Source organism: Ornithodoros turicata, unplaced genomic scaffold (genome assembly GCF_037126465.1).
Source record: "Ornithodoros turicata isolate Travis unplaced genomic scaffold, ASM3712646v1 ctg00000829.1, whole genome shotgun sequence".
Taxonomy (NCBI): domain Eukaryota; kingdom Metazoa; phylum Arthropoda; class Arachnida; order Ixodida; family Argasidae; genus Ornithodoros; species Ornithodoros turicata.
This window is the reverse complement of record NW_026999402.1, coordinates 371,017-395,384: the sequence shown is the minus strand read 5'-3', so window position 1 is coordinate 395,384 and position 24,368 is coordinate 371,017. Positions and strand designations below refer to the sequence as shown.

The 24,368-nt window shown below is 52.4% G+C and overlaps 1 long non-coding RNA gene across 1 annotated transcript; it reads left to right on the top strand.

Moving 5' to 3' along the window:
* The first annotated feature begins 2,034 nt into the window (after positions 1–2,034).
* LOC135375146 (uncharacterized) lies at positions 2,035–8,066 on the top strand. The gene is made up of 3 exons (XR_010417167.1): positions 2,035–2,255; positions 3,030–3,116; positions 7,992–8,066. It is a non-coding gene; the product is annotated as an uncharacterized LOC135375146 (long non-coding RNA).
* The last annotated feature ends 16,302 nt before the right edge of the window (positions 8,067–24,368 follow it).

The window sequence follows — 24,368 nt, the reverse complement described above, 5'->3', positions numbered from 1 at the left end:
CGTACTTTATTCTGGAGCGCTGCGGGGAAAACGGCCCGCTGTTGACAAGACAGGGCGCCAAGAATATCGGCGCGCGAAGGGCAGAGCGCACCACGGTCGTCGTCGTCACCGCTACAGTATCAATGGACGACGGAGTGCAAAATTCCACAATGCATGCCAGAAAAATATTCTCCAGACATATGAAAGGGTGTGAAGATGGCATCGAAGAAGGAAGAACGGAACATGGGCTCGATTCTGCTCAACTATTGGTTACTCCGTGCCGTGGTGGAGGTGGTAGTGAGGGTGAAAGAGCTCATCGTTGTTGGCCTCACAGAGGTGGGCAGCATCACGGTCAACGCTCTGAGTGGAATTTGTGTCCTGTGCCAACTTCAAATGGAACTGTACCGACATGTCTTTGATAGAGTCTGACGAAAACCAAGGGAAAACTCCAGACAGGACAGCGGGTTCGGAATTCATGAATAAATGTATTACTGCGCTCTGAATCGTTGCGAACTCCCGTGCGATGACCAATCGTGTCGTTTCCTGAAGTTCCGGCCTACCGAAATGGTTTCCACGTGCCGCAGTGTGGCGTTAGAACACGCCTTAGAGGTAACCGCCTGCTTCTTTGAAAAGCGCGCTATAAACCTCCCCTCGGAGAAAACGGTATATATTCCATTCACCAGAAAGAAGCTGAAGAATTTCAACTTCAAGGTTCAAGGGGATGAAATCAAAGGGACACAGAGACGCAAATTCCTAGGAATAATTATCAATCACAACTTGTCCCGAGCGCAACAGATCAAGAAGCCTCAGCAGACAATCAAGGCTCATACAAATATTATGACGATTCACTGTTCACCAAGAGACTGTTCACAAAGCCATGGTAAAAGAAACACTGGTTTACAGCATCCCGTACGTGCACAACATCACTCCCCATCAAGAACCCAAGTTAAATCCCATCTTGGGAAGGAGACTCAGAATGAGCCTGGGAGTACCGAGGACAACCAGGATTTCGTCTAACCACTCCAAGTCTAATGGGCAAGCGGACTGCACTGAAGCGTTTCAATCCAGTTACAGGAGAGGAAGCAAAGGCACGAAAGCTTCTTTCTAAGTATCGAGCATCTCCTCATATCGCAACTGGATGTTCACTTTCGGAGTTGCTAAGTAACCGGAGGGTTTGAATAGAACTAGACTTTGTACGTCCCAACGTATACAAGCGCCGGTAAATGAGGATGGTTGTACGAAAGCCTCACGAACTCTTGCTGCTGACGACAATGTGTGGGCTAAGGATCCCACACGAAAACAACACTGGGTAAAAAGTGTTCGGGGAAGGATTGAACGAGTTATTTACGACGTGTAGTTGCAAGACGGGAAACATCGTCGCGTTCACGTAGATCACTTGAAGGCTAGAGTGTCCTCACTACCTGTTTTACCAGACAGCAGTTACCCAGTACAAGCGTGACCATGCCACAAGGTCTCTGTGATCATACGTCATCCATGTCATAGGAACCATCGCTGCCAGTTTCCACCTCCACGTCATCGCGGAACCCTCAATGACGTAGGCGGCCCCCGTACGGTATCCACAACGTAAGGGGGAAGAGTGTAGTAGCTGAAGGGCACGTGCTCAAGGATGAAGATGATACCTGGAGCATGGGTGCGAGCGACACGGTTTGGCGCACGAACGTAGCTCGCTTGCCATCTTGGCTACCTGAGATTAAACAGTTGTGTTCTGGCAGCCGTCTCATCTGCTAGCATTCACAGAGAGGAGAGTTAGTCAAGCCCCCGGTTTAAGTACTGCGAAGTCTGGCGCATGTAGACGAAACTACAAGCTATAGGACTACAGTAAAACTCGTATTTTGACGAAGGGACTGATTTTGAAAAAGATGTGAGACGAAGTAACCTATTGCCATTTCTAAGGTCAAGGTTGCCGGGTCAAGTGAGTAGGAAACTTTCGCAAGCATTGCTCTTGGTGGCGACAGTTGGCGACACAAACTTTCGCTAGAAGGCTTCTGATTGCAATATGAAAACGCGCTTTACAAACGGCATCGTGCAAATATCAACTTCCTAACTATTCTCTAACTATCCTCTTCGCTTGCTTATCCGTTGGTGTCGTGCCACTCTGTCTGCCCATAAAACGTCTTTGCCTGCCGCTATCTACCCGCTCTGTGTCATAAAACGCCACCAGCCATTGTGTTTTAGCGTCATTTTTACGAACGTCAACTTGTTTTGCAGCACCCATGACTCGGATGCCTTGCGGCCATGGAAACGATTACTTATACGTAAGTATTGATATGTTAGACGCTGTTTATTTTCTAACGACGAAACCGAAACGCACAACACCAAAGAGAACTTTGCAGGTGAGCAAAATAAATCTAAGAAATTTTGCAACTACCAATTCCTTACATTGTGAGCTAGCCTGAACAAAAACAAAAAAAAAACAAAGAATGGCACTTGTGCGCATGCGTAGAGCGCATTGAGCAAGGAAATTCGTCATTCGCCATTCCATATGTCGTGATTCATCACAACCTCGCACCAGTGGACTAAGTGGCACTTCGAACTCTTATGCGGAGAGCGCAAGGACTTGAAAAAAATAAGCACAGAATTCGACCTTTCCCACTTGAAGCAAATTATGTGTTACTGTCAACTTTGTTCCCTTATTCATGTCTGGGAACAACTATTGAGAGATACTACACATTAACCGTCTGTATGTAGGAAGCCTTTCGCGAAAAATTTGATTTGTACATCACCTCGGGAACTATGTGCTTCGAATTCTCAATTCGAATTCGTGGGCTTCGAATACCACGGAATTGATAGAACATGATCATGTCACGGCTTTAGCTGCGTTCAGTCTTTAGAGGCATTCGCCAGTCAGGAATAGGACACACAGAAGCTATAGGGGAACCAAGCTCAAGACAGGTCGAAATGGTACATTGGATAGTTCGCCGCTCTCTTCTACCCACTATCCCACGCTCGTGTGTCACACATCAGAATTTCTTTCTACAGATCACCGTAGTGTAGCACGTCACAAGTAACCGTCATTTACTTGCTTGCAGAGTGACCGGGGACCATTCGGCTGCCACTTTTACTGCCGCAATTCACCCCACAGAATTGAGAAGCGTCCTGACGGCAATACCTGCTTGGTAAGGAAAATAACAGCGAACCTCTTCAATCAATTGCACGTTCGTCAAATCCATTCACAGTGCCCTGTCTATGTGAGATCCAATGGAGTTTCAAGATGAACCCTTGAGAAGCCTACGGGAAATTTTCATCTGTGCACCACGCGCTAACCAGGCATCTTTGCAGTGCAGATACAGGCGTGCTCCATTTGTATTGCCTATGGAATGGCCCTGTCGTTGAAGGACAGCGACTAGCCATAGACCATTGCCGTCTACAAGCGCGATAGCAACACTCTCTGGACGTACACTGTTTCGACATTTGCGCAAAAAATACGAGATCCCTGAAGTCTTCGGCAAGGAATCTTACGAAGCAAAAAAAAAAAAAAAGAAAATCGGCCCATCGTTGAGTTTGTGAGTTTTGTGCGAATGCTTCCTGACGACAAACTGAGCTCTCTCTCTCTCTCTCTTTGTTTTCTTTTTTTTTTTTTCAATAATACAAGGCTTCCACACTACAGGAACTTGAACGTTTCCTATTATTATATTAGATGTCTGGGCTGGAACTTTCGGGAAACGGTCAGTTTTGGTTACGACATGAAAGCTCTGCGCGTCCAGAGAACTAGCGAGTAAGCATGAGGGTGAGAAGCAGTGTTCCTGTAGCATAGCTGGGCGAACTCACGCATGAGGGCCCTCCTGAGTGCCCCTCACCCTCACCTCACGCCTTTAAGGTGAGGGTGGGTGAGGGCAAGCCCGTGATCAGGCCATCCGTGAGTGCACTCATGAGGCTCTTACCCTCATGAGGTCTCCTGTGAGTGCACTCATGAGATTTTGCCCCCTCCTGTGAGTGCACTCATGAGGTTTTGCCCCTCATGAGACCTGTGAGTGCACTCATGAGGTTTTGCCCCTCATGAGACCTCCTGTGAGTCCACTCATGAGGTCTGAGGGGCGCCAGGTCTGTGTGAGTGAAGTCACTGGTGAGGCCTGAGGGGTGTGAGGTCAGTATGAGTGCATTCAGAAATGAGGTTAAATGACGCTTACGAGACGTGGGCAAATTATGAAGGTACTAGTGATATGGTTCCAGCGATCCAGCTACCGGCAGAGTGCACTTTAAAGGGCTGGTGTTCCCGTTTTTAGCAATTTCGTCTACGTCGCGCTGGGAACACAGCCAAGCGCCCTGAACTGACGGATTAATTGGTGATATGGTTCCAGCGACCTAACTACACGCAGTGTGCACTTTAAAGGGCTGATGTGCCCGTTTTTAGCAATTTCGTCTACGTCGCGCTGGCAACACAGCAAAGCGTCCGGAGCTGACGGATTAGTTGGTGATATGGTTCCATCGACCCACCTACACGCAGTGTGCACTTTAAAGGGCTGGTGTGCCCGTTTTTAGCAGTTTCGTATATGTCGCGCTGAGAACAGAGCAAAGCGTCTTGGCTGACTGATTACTTGGGGACATGGTACCAGCCACCCAACTACCGGCAGGGTGCACTTTAAAGGGCTGGTGTGCCCGTTTTTAGCGATTTCGTCTACGTCGCGCTGGGAACACACCCACGTGTACTGAGTTGACTGATTACTTGGTGATATGGTTCCAGCTACTCAACTACAGGCATGGTGCACTTTAAAGGGCCCGAGTGCACGTTTTTAGCAGTTTCGTATATGTCGCGCCGGGAAAGAGCAAAGCGTCTTGGCTGACTGATTACTTGGCGACATGGTTCCAGCGATCCAATTACTTGCAGGGTGCACTTTAAAGGGCTGATGTGCACGTTTTTAGCAATTTCGTTTACGTCGCGCTGGGAACACAGCCAAGTGTACTGGGCTTTGTTGTGTTCCCAGCGCGACATAGACGAAATTGCTAAAAACCGGCGCACCTGCCCTTTAAAGCGCACGCTATCGGTAGTTGGGTCGCTGGAACCATATCACGAAGTAATCAGTCAGCTCAGGAGGCTTTGCTGTGTTCCCAGCGCGACGTAGACGAAGTTGCTCAAAACGGGCACACCAGCCCTTTAAAGTGCACCCTGCCTGTATATGGGTCGATGGAACCATATCGCCAACTAATCAGTCAGCTCAGGACGATTTGCTGTGTTCCCAGCGCGACGTAGACGAAATTGCTAAAAACGAGCACACCAGCACTTTAAAGTGCACCCTGCCGGTAGTTTGGTCACTGGAACCATATCACCAAGTAATAAGTCAGCTCAGGACGCTTCGCTGTGTTCCCAGCGCGACGTAGACGAAATTGCTAAAAACGAGCACACCAGCCCTTTAAAGTGCACCCTGCCGGTAGTTCGGTCACTGGAACCATATCACCAAGTAATCAGTCAGCTCAGGACGCTTTGCTGTGTTCCCAGCGCAACATAGACGAAATTGCTAAAAACGACCACACCAGCCCTTTAAAGTGCACCCTGCCGGTAGTTTGGTCACTGGAACCATATCACCAAGTAATAAGTCAGCTCATGACGCTTCGCTGTGTTCCCAGCGCGACGTAGACGAAATTGCTAAAAACGAGCACACCAGCCCTTTAAAGTGCACCCTGCCGGTAGTTCGGTCACTGGAACCATATCACCAAGTAATCAGTCAGCTCAGGACGCTTTGCTGTGTTCCCAGCGCAACATAGACGAAATTGGTAAAAACGTGCACACCAGCCCTTTAAAGTGCACCCTGCCTGTAGTTAGGTCGCTGGAACCATATCGCAAAGTAATCAGTCAGCTCAGGACGCTTTGCTGTGTTCCCAGCGCGACGTAGACGAAATTGCTAAATACGTGCACACCAGCCCTTTAAAGTGTACACAGCCAGTGGTTGTGTCGCTGGAACCACATCATGCGTCATTTGACCTCATTTCTGAATGCCCTCATACTGACCTCACATACCTCAGGCCCCACCAGTGACTTCACTCACAGAGACCTGGCGCTCCTCAGACTTCATGAGTGCACTCACAGCCCATCCGGCTCTGTCAGCACCCTATTCTGCCCAAGTACTGCTTCGGTGTCACGCGTACACACCACACAATTAATTTTTAATCGTTGGGATGCGCACATCTTGCAAGATTTTTAAAGAAATGTAGGAACATGTATTCAGTCGGTCTTCTGTCTTCAGTCACTCTGAGTGCAGCAAACCAAGATGGGCGTTAACCTTCATCCAATGTCGCATTCATAGGCGAACGGTCTCAGAACTAAACAATGCTGCCACGGCCACAGTGAAATGAAGAAAGTAAAAAAAAAAAATTCAAATGAAAAATCGTAGGCTGTCATCCTCGTGCTATGATGGAGTAGAGTGTGTGGAGTCTTATATGTTGTGAGTCTCATGTCTTGATGTCACGTAGGTAGGTAATGTCACAAGTAGGTAAGCGAGTGATGCACCCTCGATATCCAATATTGCGCTTTGTTTCCATGCTCTCGTGTAGTATTTAGAGCATTACAGGGAATGGAGTCATCAAAATACAAAAATAAAATGAAAAGTCACTGAAATGTCATCGCACAACAGTAATAGATTTCAATACCGGACGATAATTTTCGTTTCCGTTTCTGCTTCCGGTAATGGGGGACAGTGGTATGGGTTTCCGTTATCGTTACCATATCCAATTTTGGTAATATACCGTTTCTGTTTCCAGTACCATTACCGTTACCCTTCCCTGGTTTTGTGATACAGCCACAGCGATTTCCCCCGAGACCTTCCCGTGAATAGCCATACTACTGTAAAAGGCATGCTGTAACAGCTGCTACTTCTTGAGTAACTACAGAAAGGCAAAAGTGCGGAGAGTACGTCACAATTCATGATGGTACGAAAGTATGAAAAGCGACAACAAACATGCAGGAACGAAGAAAGTGCACTGTCCTGTTCCTATTATGTTTTGTGTTCGTGGTCTTTTGTGTCGCTTTTTACACTTGCTATCATAACAAACGCTATGGGAGCAAACAGTATGACCCCTATTATGCCAAGTAAATGCGAGACAATTATTTGTTAATCTATGTGAACCTGTATTCCAAGGCTCACAGCAAGAGAAACAAGACAAAAAAGAGTGTGCTGGTTAAAAGTAAACATAATGAACAAACGCCAAAAAACACACATACAGAACACACGTAGGTGTTCTGTCCGTGTGTTCCTTAGCGGCAAGACCGGGTAATAGATGTGTAGAAAATTGGCACCACTAACATGGTGACTCATTGGACTGTGAGACATCACTGAAGGAACTTCAGCCAGTAAGGCAGCGCAGGAGAGACCACATGTGTTTGACTGCCAACGGGAATGACCGTAGCGCTAGTTCCTATGATGTCAGGGCTTGGTACGTACATACGGCTTGGGGCAAAAGTTTACGGAACACGGCACTGGCGTATTTCTTCATCGGAGCGGCCATTTCTTGTTTCTTGCACTAGTAACAGAGCACTTTGAACAAAATTTACAAGGTGGCGTATACTTGATATGAACATACGCGTGATATCAACATACTACCTGTAGTAGAAATCAACCGATTTACCACATCCGATCTGTCATGTCGTGCCAAGAAGGCGAGGTATACCGGTCGAAGGAGAAGAAAGACTCATAACCAAACAAAGATTTACCTTTATATTCGAAAGGGCCCAAAAGAATCGCAAAGGCGTGCAACAACGTTGCAAATGTTAAAAAAAAATGGGGGGGGGGGGGGCTTTCTTCTGATGAAGAGCGTCCGCTCGAAACATCAACTATAGTTTTCCCTCTGTTTTCCCCTTTTTCAGTACACCGCCCCCGGTTTTTACTCCTAGCTCATACAACACTCAATTGAGAATAGCATGGACTGTCTAGTTATTCCCTTTGTTCCTATGTTTATCCCCGTTGTTTCGCAGTAGACTAGTGTCGACTGACACACCTCTCTACGAAGTTACATGATATAAATAGCGTTATAAAACACATCCTCATATTCCTGTGTTTCAGGACCCAGCGACAGCAACCCCGGGCGGATGTTGGAATGGCGGCTGCTATATTGGACACCGGAAAACTTGAATGGAGACGTGCGTGATAACGACATTTGTATGTCGTATGTCGTATGCACTGCCTTCCTCCAGGCTATTAAATATATAATTGCCAGAACTTGCCGTGAAACATTATATAGAGTACCAAAAAATGTTACGGGAGGAGTTTTATGTGAACTTTACATTGAAGAAGAGGCAATCACACTTTTCCTCCCTCAAATACGCTGACAATTGTGCGATTTAGGAGAATTAAGAACCTGAAGCCCCCTGCATACACTCCGCCCCCACGCTGTTAGCTGCGGCCTTCCTCGGGGAAGTGTGGTCAGCCCCCTACTCTTCAATGTCATAATGGCCAACCCTCTTGCACTGCTGCCCCATCACACGCGTCTCACGCTATATACCGACGGCATCTGCTTATGGACATCTGCCACTCGCCACGACGCCATTCAGTCTCGGCTGCAGGGAGCTCTAGATATTGTTGCGAGAGGCACAGCGTCAGGATGGTAATGATTTCATGCATGAGAATGGTTGCGCGTGACATGCGCTTCATCTTCATCTACCGTCCGTAACGTCGATCGTCGTAGCAGCAGCTCAGGGGCTAGTGGCTCACTAGTACGGGCAGGTAAACACAGGTGTAGGAGGAAAGATGTCGTGATCGCTTCCGTCGGGGCGTCGTGCCAGCACCTCCACCAAATGTTGCGAGAGGCACAGCGTCAGGATGGTAATGATTTCATGCATGAGAATGGTTGCGCGTGACATGCGCTTCATCTTCATCTACCGTCCGTAACGTCGATCGTCGTAGCAGCAGCTTAGGGGCTAGTGGCTCACTAGTACGGGCAGGTAAACACAGGTGTAGGAGGAAAGATGTCGTGATCGCTTCCGTCGGGGCGTCGTGCCAGCACCTCCACCAAATGTTGCGAGAGGCACAGCGTCAGGATGGTAATGATTTCATGCATGAGAATGGTTGCGCGTGACATGCGCTTCACCTTCATCTACCGTCCGTAACGTCGATCGTCGTAGCAGCAGCTTAGGGGCTAGTGGCTCACTAGTACGGGCAGGTAAACACAGGTGTAGGAGGAAAGATGTCGTGATCGCTTCCGTCGGGGCGTCGTGCCAGCACCTCCACCAAATGTTGCGAGAGGCACAGCGTCAGGATGGTAATGATTTCATGCATGAGAATGGTTGCGCGTGACATGCGCTTCATCTTCATCTACCGTCCGTAACGTCGATCGTCGTAGCAGCAGCTCAGGGGCTAGTGGCTCACTAGTACGGGCAGGTAAACACAGGTGTAGGAGGAAAGATGTCGTGATCGCTTCCGTCGGGGCGTCGTGCCAGCACCTCCACCAAATGTTGCGAGAGGCACAGCGTCAGGATGGTAATGATTTCATGCATGAGAATGGTTGCGCGTGACATGCGCTTCATCTTCATCTACCGTCCGTAACGTCGATCGTCGTAGCAGCAGCTCAGGGGCTAGTGGCTCACTAGTACGGGCAGGTAAACACAGGTGTAGGAGGAAAGATGTCGTGATCGCTTCCGTCGGGGCGTCGTGCCAGCACCTCCACCAAATGTTGCGAGAGGCACAGCGTCAGGATGGTAATGATTTCATGCATGAGAATGGTTGCGCGTGACATGCGCTTCATCTTCATCTACCGTCCGTAACGTCGATCGTCGTAGCAGCAGCTCAGGGGCTAGTGGCTCACTAGTACGGGCAGGTAAACACAGGTGTAGGAGGAAAGATGTCGTGATCGCTTCCGTCGGGGCGTCGTGCCAGCACCTCCACCAAATGTTGCGAGAGGCACAGCGTCAGGATGGTAATGATTTCATGCATGAGAATGGTTGCGCGTGACATGCGCTTCATCTTCATCTACCGTCCGTAACGTCGATCGTCGTAGCAGCAGCTCAGGGGCTAGTGGCTCACTAGTACGGGCAGGTAAACACAGGTGTAGGAGGAAAGATGTCGTGATCGCTTCCGTCGGGGCGTCGTGCCAGCACCTCCACCAAATGTTGCGAGAGGCACAGCGTCAGGATGGTAATGATTTCATGCATGAGAATGGTTGCGCGTGACATGCGCTTCATCTTCATCTACCGTCCGTAACGTCGATCGTCGTAGCAGCAGCTCAGGGGCTAGTGGCTCACTAGTACGGGCAGGTAAACACAGGTGTAGGAGGAAAGATGTCGTGATCGCTTCCGTCGGGGCGTCGTGCCAGCACCTCCACCAAATGTTGCGAGAGGCACAGCGTCAGGATGGTAATGATTTCATGCATGAGAATGGTTGCGCGTGACATGCGCTTCATCTTCATCTACCGTCCGTAACGTCGATCGTCGTAGCAGCAGCTCAGGGGCTAGTGGCTCACTAGTACGGGCAGGTAAACACAGGTGTAGGAGGAAAGATGTCGTGATCGCTTCCGTCGGGGCGTCGTGCCAGCACCTCCACCAAATGTTGCGAGAGGCACAGCGTCAGGATGGTAATGATTTCATGTATGAGAATGGTTGCGCGTGACATGCGCTTCATCTTCATCTACCGTCCGTAACGTCGATCGTCGTAGCAGCAGCTCAGGGGCTAGTGGCTCACTAGTACGGGCAGGTAAACACAGGTGTAGGAGGAAAGATGTCGTGATCGCTTCCGTCGGGGCGTCGTGCCAGCACCTCCACCAAATGTTGCGAGAGGCACAGCGTCAGGATGGTAATGATTTCATGCATGAGAATGGTTGCGCGTGACATGCGCTTCATCTTCATCTACCGTCCGTAACGTCGATCGTCGTAGCAGCAGCTCAGGGGCTAGTGGCTCACTAGTACGGGCAGGTAAACACAGGTGTAGGAGGAAAGATGTCGTGATCGCTTCCGTCGGGGCGTCGTGCCAGCACCTCCACCAAATGTTGCGAGAGGCACAGCGTCAGGATGGTAATGATTTCATGCATGAGAATGGTTGCGCGTGACATGCACGTCATCTTCATCTACCGTCCGTTACGTCGATGGCCGTAGCAGCAGCGCTGGGGCTAGTGGCTCACTAGTACGGGCAGGTGAACACAGTTGTAGGAGGAAAGATGTCGTGATCGCTTCCGTCGGGGCGTCGTGCCAGCACCTCCACCAAATGTTGCGAGAGGCACAGCGTCAGGATGGTAATGATTTAATGCATGAGAATTTTTGCGCGTGACATGGGCTTCATCTTCATCTACCGTCTATTCCGTCGATGGCCGTAGCAGCAGCGCTGGGGCTAGTGGCTCTCTAGTACGGGCAGGTGAACACAGGTGTAGGAGGAAAGATGTCGTGATCGCTTCCGTCGGGGCGTCGTGCCAGCACCTCCACCAAATGTTGCGAGAGCACAGCGTCAGGATGGTAATGATTTCATGCATGAGAATGGTTGCGCGTGACATGCACTTCATCTTCATCTACCGTCCACTCCGTCGATGGCCGTAGCAGCAGCGCTGGGGCTAGTGGCTCACTAGTACGGGCAGGTGAACACAGGTGTAGGAGGAAAGATGTCGTGATCACTTCCGTCGGGGCGTCGTGCCAGCACCTCCACCAAATGTTGCGAGAGGCACAGCGTCAGGATGGTAATGATTTCATGCATGAGAATGGTTGCGCGTGACATGCGCTTCATCTTCGTCTACCGTCCGTAACGTCGATCGTCGTAGCAGCAGCTCAGGGGCTAGTGGCTCACTAGTACGGGCAGGTAAACACAGGTGTAGGAGGAAAGATGTCGTGATCGCTTCCGTCGCGGCGTCGTGCCAGCACCTCCACCAAATGTTGCGAGAGGCACAGCGTCAGGATTGTAATGATTTCATGCATGAGAATGGTTGCGCGTGACATGCGCTTCATCTTCGTCTACCGTCCGTAACGTCGATCGTCGTAGCAGCAGCTCAGGGGCTAGTGGCTCACTAGTACGGGCAGGTAAACACAGGTGTAGGAGGAAAGATGTCGTGATCGCTTCCGTCGGGGCGTCGTGCCAGCACCTCCACCAAATGTTGCGAGAGGCACAGCGTCAGGATGGTAATGATTTCATGCATGAGAATGGTTGCGCGTGACATGCGCTTCATCTTCATCTACCGTCCGTAACGTCGATCGTCGTAGCAGCAGCGCTGGGGCTAGTGGCTCACTAGTACGGGCAGGTGAACACAGGTGTAGGAGGAAAGATGTCGTGATCGCTTCCGTCGGGGCGTCGTGCCAGCACCGCCACCAAATGTTGCGAGAGCACAGCGTCAGGATGGTAATGATTTCATGCATGAGAATGGTTGCGCGTGACATGCACTTCATCTTCATCTACCGTCCACTCCGTCGATGGCCGTAGCAGCAGCGCTGGGGCTAGTGGCTCACTAGTACGGACAGGTGAACACAGGTGTAGGAGGAAAGATGTCGTGATCGCTTCCGTCGGGGCGTCGTGCCAGCACCTCCACCAAATGTTGCGAGAGGCACAGCGTCAGGATGGTAATGATTTCATGCATGAGAATGGTTGCGCGTGACATGCGCTTCATCTTCATCTACCGTCCGTAACGTCGATCGTCGTAGCAGCAGCTCAGGGGCTAGTGGCTCACTAGTACGGGCAGGTAAACACAGGTGTAGGAGGAAAGATGTCGTGATCGCTTCCGTCGGGGCGTCGTGCCAGCACCTCCACCAAATGTTGCGAGAGGCACAGCGTCAGGATGGTAATGATTTCATGCATGAGAATGGTTGCGCGTGACATGCACGTCATCTTCATCTACCGTCCGTTACGTCGATGGCCGTAGCAGCAGCGCTGGGGCTAGTGGCTCACTAGTACGGGCAGGTGAACACAGTTGTAGGAGGAAAGATGTCGTGATCGCTTCCGTCGGGGCGTCGTGCCAGCACCTCCACCAAATGTTGCGAGAGGCACAGCGTCAGGATGGTAATGATTTAATGCATGAGAATTTTTGCGCGTGACATGGGCTTCATCTTCATCTACCGTCTATTCCGTCGATGGCCGTAGCAGCAGCGCTGGGGCTAGTGGCTCACTAGTACGGGCAGGTGAACACAGGTGTAGGAGGAAAGATGTCGTGATCGCTTCCGTCGGGGCGTCGTGCCAGCACCTCCACCAAATGTTGCGAGAGCACAGCGTCAGGATGGTAATGATTTCATGCATGAGAATGGTTGCGCGTGACATGCACTTCATCTTCATCTACCGTCCACTCCGTCGATGGCCGTAGCAGCAGCGCTGGGGCTAGTGGCTCACTAGTACGGGCAGGTGAACACAGGTGTAGGAGGAAAGATGTCGTGATCACTTCCGTCGGGGCGTCGTGCCAGCACCTCCACCAAATGTTGCGAGAGGCACAGCGTCAGGATGGTAATGATTTCATGCATGAGAATGGTTGCGCGTGACATGCGCTTCATCTTCGTCTACCGTCCGTAACGTCGATCGTCGTAGCAGCAGCTCAGGGGCTAGTGGCTCACTAGTACGGGCAGGTAAACACAGGTGTAGGAGGAAAGATGTCGTGATCGCTTCCGTCGCGGCGTCGTGCCAGCACCTCCACCAAATGTTGCGAGAGGCACAGCGTCAGGATTGTAATGATTTCATGCATGAGAATGGTTGCGCGTGACATGCGCTTCATCTTCGTCTACCGTCCGTAACGTCGATCGTCGTAGCAGCAGCTCAGGGGCTAGTGGCTCACTAGTACGGGCAGGTAAACACAGGTGTAGGAGGAAAGATGTCGTGATCGCTTCCGTCGGGGCGTCGTGCCAGCACCTCCACCAAATGTTGCGAGAGGCACAGCGTCAGGATGGTAATGATTTCATGCATGAGAATGGTTGCGCGTGACATGCGCTTCATCTTCATCTACCGTCCGTAACGTCGATCGTCGTAGCAGCAGCGCTGGGGCTAGTGGCTCACTAGTACGGGCAGGTGAACACAGGTGTAGGAGGAAAGATGTCGTGATCGCTTCCGTCGGGGCGTCGTGCCAGCACCGCCACCAAATGTTGCGAGAGCACAGCGTCAGGATGGTAATGATTTCATGCATGAGAATGGTTGCGCGTGACATGCACTTCATCTTCATCTACCGTCCACTCCGTCGATGGCCGTAGCAGCAGCGCTGGGGCTAGTGGCTCACTAGTACGGACAGGTGAACACAGGTGTAGGAGGAAAGATGTCGTGATCGCTTCCGTCGGGGCGTCGTGCCAGCACCGCCACCAAATGTTGCGAGAGCACAGCGTCAGGATGGTAATGATTTCATGCATGAGAATGGTTGCGCGTGACATGCACTTCATCTTCATCTACCGTCCACTCCGTCGATGGCCGTAGCAGCAGCCCTGGGGCTAGTGGCTCACTAGTACGGACAGGTGAACACAGGTGTAGGAGGAAAGATGTCGTGATCGCTTCCGTCGGGGCGTCGTGCCAGCACATCCACCAAATGTTGCGAGAGGCACAGCGTCAGGATTGTAATGATTTCATGCATGAGAATGGTTGCGCGTGACATGCGCTTCATCTTCGTCTACCGTCCGTAACGTCGATCGTCGTAGCAGCAGCTCAGGGGCTAGTGGCTCACTAGTACGGGCAGGTAAACACAGGTGTAGGAGGAAAGATGTCGTGATCGCTTCCGTCGGGGCGTCGTGCCAGCACCTCCACCAAATGTTGCGAGAGGCACAGCGTCAGGATTGTAATGATTTCATGCATGAGAATGGTTGCGCGTGACATGCGCTTCATCTTCGTCTACCGTCCGGAACGTCGATCGTCGTAGCAGCAGCTCAGGGGCTAGTGGCTCACTAGTACGGGCAGGTAAACACAGGTGTAGGAGGAAAGATGTCGTGATCGCTTCCGTCGGGGCGTCGTGCCAGCACCTCCACCAAATGTTGCGAGAGGCACAGCGTCAGGATGGTAATGATTTCATGCATGAGAATGGTTGCGCGTGACATGCGCTTCATCTTCATCTACCGTCCGTAACGTCGATCGTCGTAGCAGCAGCGCTGGGGCTAGTGGCTCACTAGTACGGGCAGGTGAACACAGGTGTAGGAGGAAAGATGTCGTGATCGCTTCCGTCGGGGCGTCGTGCCAGCACCGCCACCAAATGTTGCGAGAGCACAGCGTCAGGATGGTAATGATTTCATGCATGAGAATGGTTGCGCGTGACATGCACTTCATCTTCATCTACCGTCCACTCCGTCGATGGCCGTAGCAGCAGCGCTGGGGCTAGTGGCTCACTAGTACGGACAGGTGAACACAGGTGTAGGAGGAAAGATGTCGTGATCGCTTCCGTCGGGGCGTCGTGCCAGCACCGCCACCAAATGTTGCGAGAGCACAGCGTCAGGATGGTAATGATTTCATGCATGAGAATGGTTGCGCGTGACATGCACTTCATCTTCATCTACCGTCCACTCCGTCGATGGCCGTAGCAGCAGCGCTGGGGCTAGTGGCTCACTAGTACGGACAGGTGAACACAGGTGTAGGAGGAAAGATGTCGTGATCGCTTCCGTCGGGGCGTCGTGCCAGCACATCCACCAAATGTTGCGAGAGGCACAGCGTCAGGATTGTAATGATTTCATGCATGAGAATGGTTGCGCGTGACATGCGCTTCATCTTCGTCTACCGTCCGTAACGTCGATCGTCGTAGCAGCAGCTCAGGGGCTAGTGGCTCACTAGTACGGGCAGGTAAACACAGGTGTAGGAGGAAAGATGTCGTGATCGCTTCCGTCGGGGCGTCGTGCCAGCACCTCCACCAAATGTTGCGAGAGGCACAGCGTCAGGATGGTAATGATTTCATGCATGAGAATGGTTGCGCGTGACATGCGCTTCATCTTCATCTACCGTCCGTAACGTCGATCGTCGTAGCAGCAGCGCTGGGGCTAGTGGCTCACTAGTACGGACAGGTGAACACAGGTGTAGGAGGAAAGATGTCGTGATCGCTTCCGTCGGGGCGTCGTGCCAGCACATCCACCAAATGTTGCGAGAGGCACAGCGTCAGGATTGTAATGATTTCATGCATGAGAATGGTTGCGCGTGACATGCGCTTCATCTTCGTCTACCGTCCGTAACGTCGATCGTCGTAGCAGCAGCTCAGGGGCTAGTGGCTCACTAGTACGGGCAGGTAAACACAGGTGTAGGAGGAAAGATGTCGTGATCGCTTCCGTCGGGGCGTCGTGCTAGCACCTCCACCAAATGTTGCGAGAGGCACAGCGTTAGGATGGTAATGATTTAATGCATGAGAATGGTTGCGCGTGACATGCACTTCATCTTCATCTACCGTCCATTCCGTCGATGGCCGTAGCAGCAGCGCTGGGGCTAGTGGCTCACTAGTACGGGCAGGTGAACACAGGTGTAGGAGGAAAAATGTCGTGATCGCTTCCGTCGGGGCGTCGTGCCAGCACCTCCACCAAATGTTGCGAAAGGCACAGCGTCAGGATGGTAATGATTTAATGCATGAGAATGGTTGCGCGTGACATGCACTTCATCTTCATCTACCGTCCATTCCGTCGATGGCCGTAGCAGCAGCGCTGGGGCTAGTGGCTCACTAGTACGGGCAGGTGAACACAGGTGTAGCAGGAAAGATGTCGTGATCGCTTCCGTCGGGGCGTCGTGCCAGCACCTCCACCAAATGTTGCGAGAGGCACAGCGTCAGGATGGTAATGATTTAATGCATGAGAATGGTTGCGCGTGACATGCACGTCATCTTCATCTACCGTGCGTTACGTCGATGGCCGTAGCAGCAGCGCTGGGGCTAGTGGCTCACTAGTACGGGCAGGTGAACACAGGTGTAGGAGGAAAGATGTCGTGATCGCTTCCATCGGGGCGTCGTGCCAGCACCTCCACCAAATGTTGCGAGAGGCACAGCGTCAGGATGGTAATGATTTAATGCATGAGAATGGTTGCGCGTGACATGCACTTCATCTTCATCTACCGTCCGTAACGTCGATGGCCGTAGCAGCAGCGCTGGGGCTAGTGGCTCACTAGTACGGGCAGGTGAACACAGGTGTAGGAGGAAAGATGTCGTGATCGCTTCCGTCGGGGCGTCGTGCTAGCACCTCCACCAAATGTTGCGAGAGGCACAGCGTTAGGATGGTAATGATTTAATGCATGAGAATGGTTGCGCGTGACATGCACTTCATCTTCATCTACCGTCCATTCCGTCGATGGCCGTAGCAGCAGCGCTGGGGCTAGTGGCTCACTAGTACGGGCAGGTGAACACAGGTGTAGGAGGAAAAATGTCGTGATCGCTTCCGTCGGGGCGTCGTGCCAGCACCTCCACCAAATGTTGCGAAAGGCACAGCGTCAGGATGGTAATGATTTAATGCATGAGAATGGTTGCGCGTGACATGCACTTCATCTTCATCTACCGTCCATTCCGTCGATGGCCGTAGCAGCAGCGCTGGGGCTAGTGGCTCACTAGTACGGGCAGGTGAACACAGGTGTAGGAGGAAAGATGTCGTGATCGCTTCCATCGGGGCGTCGTGCCAGCACCTCCACCAAATGTTGCGAGAGGCACAGCGTCAGGATGGTAATGATTTAATGCATGAGAATGGTTGCGCGTGACATGCACGTCATCTTCATCTACCGTGCGTTACGTCGATGGCCGTAGCAGCAGCGCTAGGGCTAGTGGCTCACTAGTACGGGCAGGTGAACACAGGTGTAGGAGGAAAGATGTCGTGATCGCTTCCGTCGGGGCGTCGTGCTAGCACCTCCACCAAATGTTGCGAGAGGCACAGCGTTAGGATGGTAATGATTTAATGCATGAGAATGGTTGCGCGTGACATGCACTTCATCTTCATCTACCGTCCATTCCGTCGATGGCCGTAGCAGCAGCGCTGGGGCTAGTGGCTCACTAGTACGGGCAGGTGAACACAGGTGTAGGAGGAAAAATGTCGTGATCGCTTCCGTCGGGGCGTCGTGCCAGCACCTCCACCAAATGTTGCGAAAGGCACAGCGTCAGGATGGTAATGATTTAATGCATGAGAATGGTTGCGCGTGACATGCACTTCATCTTCATCTACCGTCCATTCCGTCGATGGCCGTAGCAGCAGCGCTGGGGCTAGTGGCTCACTAGTACGGGCAGGTGAACACAGGTGTAGGAGGAAAGATGTCGTGATCGCTTCCGTCGGGGCGTCGTGCCAGCACCTCCACCAAATGTTGCGAGAGGCACAGCGTCAGGATGGTAATGATTTAATGCATGAGAATGGTTGCGCGTGACATGCACGTCATCTTCATCTACCGTGCGTTACGTCGATGGCCGTAGCAGCAGCGCTGGGGCTAGTGGCTCACTAGTACGGGCAGGTGAACACAGGTGTAGGAGGAAAGATGTCGTGATCGCTTCCATCGGGGCGTCGTGCCAGCACCTCCACCAAATGTTGCGAGAGGCACAGCGTCAGGATGGTAATGATTTAATGCATGAGAATGGTTGCGCGTGACATGCACTTCATCTTCATCTACCGTCCGTAACGTCGATGGCCGTAGCAGCAGCGCTGGGGCTAGTGGCTCACTAGTACGGGCAGGTGAACACAGGTGTAGGAGGAAAGATGTCGTGATCGCTTCCGTCGGGGCGTCGTGCTAGCACCTCCACCAAATGTTGCGAGAGGCACAGCGTTAGGATGGTAATGATTTAATGCATGAGAATGGTTGCGCGTGACATGCACTTCATCTTCATCTACCGTCCATTCCGTCGATGGCCGTAGCAGCAGCGCTGGGGCTAGTGGCTCACTAGTACGGGCAGGTGAACACAGGTGTAGGAGGAAAAATGTCGTGATCGCTTCCGTCGGGGCGTCGTGCCAGCACCTCCACCAAATGTTGCGAAAGGCACAGCGTCAGGATGGTAATGATTTAATGCATGAGAATGGTTGCGCGTGACATGCACTTCATCTTCATCTACCGTCCATTCCGTCGATGGCCGTAGCAGCAGCGCTGGGGCTAGTGGCTCACTAGTACGGGCAGGTGAACACAGGTGTAGGAGGAAAGATGTCGTGATCGCTTCCGTCGGGGCGTCGTGCTAGCACCTCCACCAAATGTTGCGAGAGGCACAGCGTTAGGATGGTAATGATTTAATGCATGAGAATGGTTGCGCGTGACATGCACTTCATCTTCATCTACCGTCCATTCCGTCGATGGCCGTAGCAGCAGCGCTGGGGCTAGTGGCTCACTAGTACGGGCAGGTGAACACAGGTGTAGGAGGAAAAATGTCGTGATCGCTTCCGTCGGGGCGTCGTGCCAGCACCTCCACCAAATGTTGCGAAAGGCACAGCGTCAGGATGGTAATGATTTAATGCATGAGAATGGTTGCGCGTGACATGCACTTCATCTTCATCTACCGTCCATTCCGTCGATGGCCGTAGCAGCAGCGCTGGGGCTAGTGGCTCACTAGTACGGGCAGGTGAACACAGGTGTAGGAGGAAAGATGTCGTGATCGCTTCCATCGGGGCGTCGTGCCAGCACCTCCACCAAATGTTGCGAGAGGCACAGCGTCAGGATGGTAATGATTTAATGCATGAGAATGGTTGCGCGTGACATGCACGTCATCTTCATCTACCGTGCGTTACGTCGATGGCCGTAGCAGCAGCGCTAGGGCTAGTGGCTCACTAGTACGGGCAGGTGAACACAGGTGTAGGAGGAAAGATGTCGTGATCGCTTCCGTCGGGGCGTCGTGCTAGCACCTCCACCAAATGTTGCGAGAGGCACAGCGTTAGGATGGTAATGATTTAATGCATGAGAATGGTTGCGCGTGACATGCACTTCATCTTCATCTACCGTCCATTCCGTCGATGGCCGTAGCAGCAGCGCTGGGGCTAGTGGCTCACTAGTACGGGCAGGTGAACACAGGTGTAGGAGGAAAAATGTCGTGATCGCTTCCGTCGGGGCGTCGTGCCAGCACCTCCACCAAATGTTGCGAAAGGCACAGCGTCAGGATGGTAATGATTTAATGCATGAGAATGGTTGCGCGTGACATGCACTTCATCTTCATCTACCGTCCATTCCGTCGATGGCCGTAGCAGCAGCGCTGGGGCTAGTGGCTCACTAGTACGGGCAGGTGAACACAGGTGTAGGAGGAAAGATGTCGTGATCGCTTCCGTCGGGGCGTCGTGCCAGCACCTCCACCAAATGTTGCGAGAGGCACAGCGTCAGGATGGTAATGATTTAATGCATGAGAATGGTTGCGCGTGACATGCACGTCATCTTCATCTACCGTGCGTTACGTCGATGGCCGTAGCAGCAGCGCTGGGGCTAGTGGCTCACTAGTACGGGCAGGTGAACACAGGTGTAGGAGGAAAGATGTCGTGATCGCTTCCATCGGGGCGTCGTGCCAGCACCTCCACCAAATGTTGCGAGAGGCACAGCGTCAGGATGGTAATGATTTAATGCATGAGAATGGTTGCGCGTGACATGCACTTCATCTTCATCTACCGTCCGTAACGTCGATGGCCGTAGCAGCAGCGCTGGGGCTAGTGGCTCACTAGTACGGGCAGGTGAACACAGGTGTAGGAGGAAAGATGTCGTGATCGCTTCCGTCGGGGCGTCGTGCTAGCACCTCCACCAAATGTTGCGAGAGGCACAGCGTTAGGATGGTAATGATTTAATGCATGAGAATGGTTGCGCGTGACATGCACTTCATCTTCATCTACCGTCCATTCCGTCGATGGCCGTAGCAGCAGCGCTGGGGCTAGTGGCTCACTAGTACGGGCAGGTGAACACAGGTGTAGGAGGAAAAATGTCGTGATCGCTTCCGTCGGGGCGTCGTGCCAGCACCTCCACCAAATGTTGCGAAAGGCACAGCGTCAGGATGGTAATGATTTAATGCATGAGAATGGTTGCGCGTGACATGCACTTCATCTTCATCTACCGTCCATTCCGTCGATGGCCGTAGCAGCAGCGCTGGGGCTAGTGGCTCACTAGTACGGGCAGGTGAACACAGGTGTAGGAGGAAAGATGTCGTGATCGCTTCCATCGGGGCGTCGTGCCAGCACCTCCACCAAATGTTGCGAGAGGCACAGCGTCAGGATGGTAATGATTTAATGCATGAGAATGGTTGCGCGTGACATGCACGTCATCTTCATCTACCGTGCGTTACGTCGATGGCCGTAGCAGCAGCGCTAGGGCTAGTGGCTCACTAGTACGGGCAGGTGAACACAGGTGTAGGAGGAAAGATGTCGTGATCGCTTCCGTCGGGGCGTCGTGCCAGCACCTCCACCAAATGTTGCGAGAGGCACAGCGTCAGGATGGTAATGATTTAATGCATGAGAATGGTTGCGCGTGACATGCACGTCATCTTCATCTACCGTGCGTTACGTCGATGGCCGTAGCAGCAGCGCTGGGGCTAGTGGCTCACTAGTACGGGCAGGTGAACACAGGTGTAGGAGGAAAGATGTCGTGATCGCTTCCATCGGGGCGTCGTGCCAGCACCTCCACCAAATGTTGCGAGAGGCACAGCGTCAGGATGGTAATGATTTAATGCATGAGAATGGTTGCGCGTGACATGCGCTTCATCTTCATCTACCGTCCGTAACGTCGATGGCCGTAGCAGCAGCGCTGGGGCTAGTGGCTCACTAGTACGGGCAGGTGAACACAGGTGTAGGAGGAAAGATGTCGTGATCGCTTCCGTCGGGGCGTCGTGCTAGCACCTCCACCAAATGTTGCGAGAGGCACAGCGTTAGGATGGTAATGATTTAATGCATGAGAATGGTTGCGCGTGACATGCACTTCATCTTCATCTACCGTCCATTCCGTCGATGGCCGTAGCAGCAGCGCTGGGGCTAGTGGCTCACTAGTACGGGCAGGTGAACACAGGTGTAGGAGGAAAAATGTCGTGATCGCTTCCGTCGGGGCGTCGTGCCAGCACCTCCACCAAATGTTGCGAAAGGCACAGCGTCAGGATGGTAATGATTTAATGCATGAGAATGGTTGCGCGTGACATGCACTTCATCTTCATCTACCGTCCATTCCGTCGATGGCCGTAGCAGCAGCGCTGGGGCTAGTGGCTCACTAGTACGGGCAGGTGAACACAGGTGTAGGAGGAAAGATGTCGTGATCGCTTCCGTCGGGGCGTCGTGCCAGCACCTCCACCAAATGTTGCGAGAGGCACAGCGTCAGGATGGTAATGATTTAATGCATGAGAATGGTTGCGCGTGACATGCACGTCATCTTCATCTACCGTGCGTTACGTCGATGGCCGTAGCAGCAGCGCTGGGGCTAGTGGCTCACTAGTACGGGCAGGTGAACACAGGTGTAGGAGGAAAGATGTCGTGATCGCTTCCATCGGGGCGTCGTGCCAGCACCTCCACCAAATGTTGCGAGAGGCACAGCGTCAGGATGGTAATGATTTAATGCATGAGAATGGTTGCGCGTGACATGCACGTCATCTTCATCTACCGTCCATTCCGTCGATGGCCGTAGCAGCAGCGCTGGGGCTAGTGGCTCACTAGTACGGGCAGGTGAACACAGGTGTAGGAGGGAAAATGTCGTGATCGCTTCCATCGGGGCGTCGTGCCAGCACCTCCACCAAATGTTGCGAAAGGCACAGCGTCAGGATGGTAATGATTTAATGCATGAGAATGGTTGCGCGTGACATGCACTTCATCTTCATCTACCGTCCATTCCGTCGATGGCCGTAGCAGCAGCGCTGGGGCTAGTGGCTCACTAGTACGGGCAGGTGAACACAGGTGTAGGAGGAAAGATGTCGTGATCGCTTCCGTCGGGGCGTCGTGCCAGCACCTCCACCAAATGTTGCGAGAGGCACAGCGTCAGGATGGTAATGATTTAATGCATGAGAATGGTTGCGCGTGACATGCACGTCATCTTCATCTACCGTGCGTTACGTCGATGGCCGTAGCAGCAGCGCTGGGGCTAGTGGCTCACTAGTACGGGCAGGTGAACACAGGTGTAGGAGGAAAGATGTCGTGATCGCTTCCATCGGGGCGTCGTGCCAGCACCTCCACCAAATGTTGCGAGAGGCACAGCGTCAGGATGGTAATGATTTAATGCATGAGAATGGTTGCGCGTGACATGCACGTCATCTTCATCTACCGTGCGTTACGTCGATGGCCGTAGCAGCAGCGCTAGGGCTAGTGGCTCACTAGTACGGGCAGGTGAACACAGGTGTAGGAGGAAAGATGTCGTGATCGCTTCCGTCGGGGCGTCGTGCCAGCACCTCCACCAAATGTTGCGGGAGGCACAGCGTCAGGATGGTAATGATTTAATGCATGAGAATGGTTGCGCGTGACATGCACTTCATCTTCATCTACCGTCCATTCCGTCGATGGCCGTAGCAGCAGCGCTGGGGCTAGTGGCTCACTAGTACGGGCAGGTGAACACAGGTGTAGGAGGAAAGATGTCGTGATCGCTTCCATCGGGGCGTCGTGCCAGCACCTCCACCAAATGTTGCGAGAGGCACAGCGTCAGGATGGTAATGATTTAATGCATGAGAATGGTTGCGCGTGACATGCACGTCATCTTCATCTACCGTGCGTTACGTCGATGGCCGTAGCAGCAGCGCTAGGGCTAGTGGCTCACTAGTACGGGCAGGTGAACACAGGTGTAGGAGGAAAGATGTCGTGATCGCTTCCGTCGGGGCGTCGTGCCAGCACCTCCACCAAATGTTGCGAGAGGCACAGCGTCAGGATGGTAATGATTTAATGCATGAGAATGGTTGCGCGTGACATGTACGTCATCTTCAACTACCGTCGGTTACATTATGATTGTCGAGTACCTCGCGGGCCGCGGCTTCTCTGTTCCACCCAACAAGACTGTCGCCATGGCATTCACTCGTCGATCATTCAAGAGGTACCCGCTCATCATTGAAGGCTCACCCCTGCCATTTGTCTCGTGCTGCAAGTATCTGGGCGTGGTACTCGACTGTGACCCTCCCTGGTCTCGCAACATTAAGACCCTAACCACGATGATCAACAACTACGTGGCGGTTATCCTTGCTGGTTCGTGATGGGGCCTGTCCTCTACCGACTTCCGTCGTGTCCACCAATACCTTGTGCTCGAATCCATCCGGTCTGTTATAGCCTTGCCATCTTGCATGATCTTAGCCGAAGCACAAGACGAGATCTCCTCTTCAGCCATGGCACGAGACTCCGCATCTGCTTGGTAGTCCCTTCGACCACCGAGACACGCGAACCGCCGGTCGACGTCCTGCGGGAATCGAAACTCCCGGCGTTCTCGCACGGTACCTTTTTTAGCAACTCTTTCACTACCTTCGCCACGTCGACGTAGACTACCCGGCCTCTGACTTCGGCCGTGCTATCGCGCAGAGCCGCGAAATATATAGCCTGTGCCTTCTTCATCGTCTTCGGTTGATCCTTGCCCTCACCCTGTTCAAAATAGCCGTGTCCCATGACCCATTGCCCCTCCTGCGCCGTAGACGATATATCAGTAGGTTTTGACAGCTCTTCATTTCTAAGCCTAAAGTATTCCTAA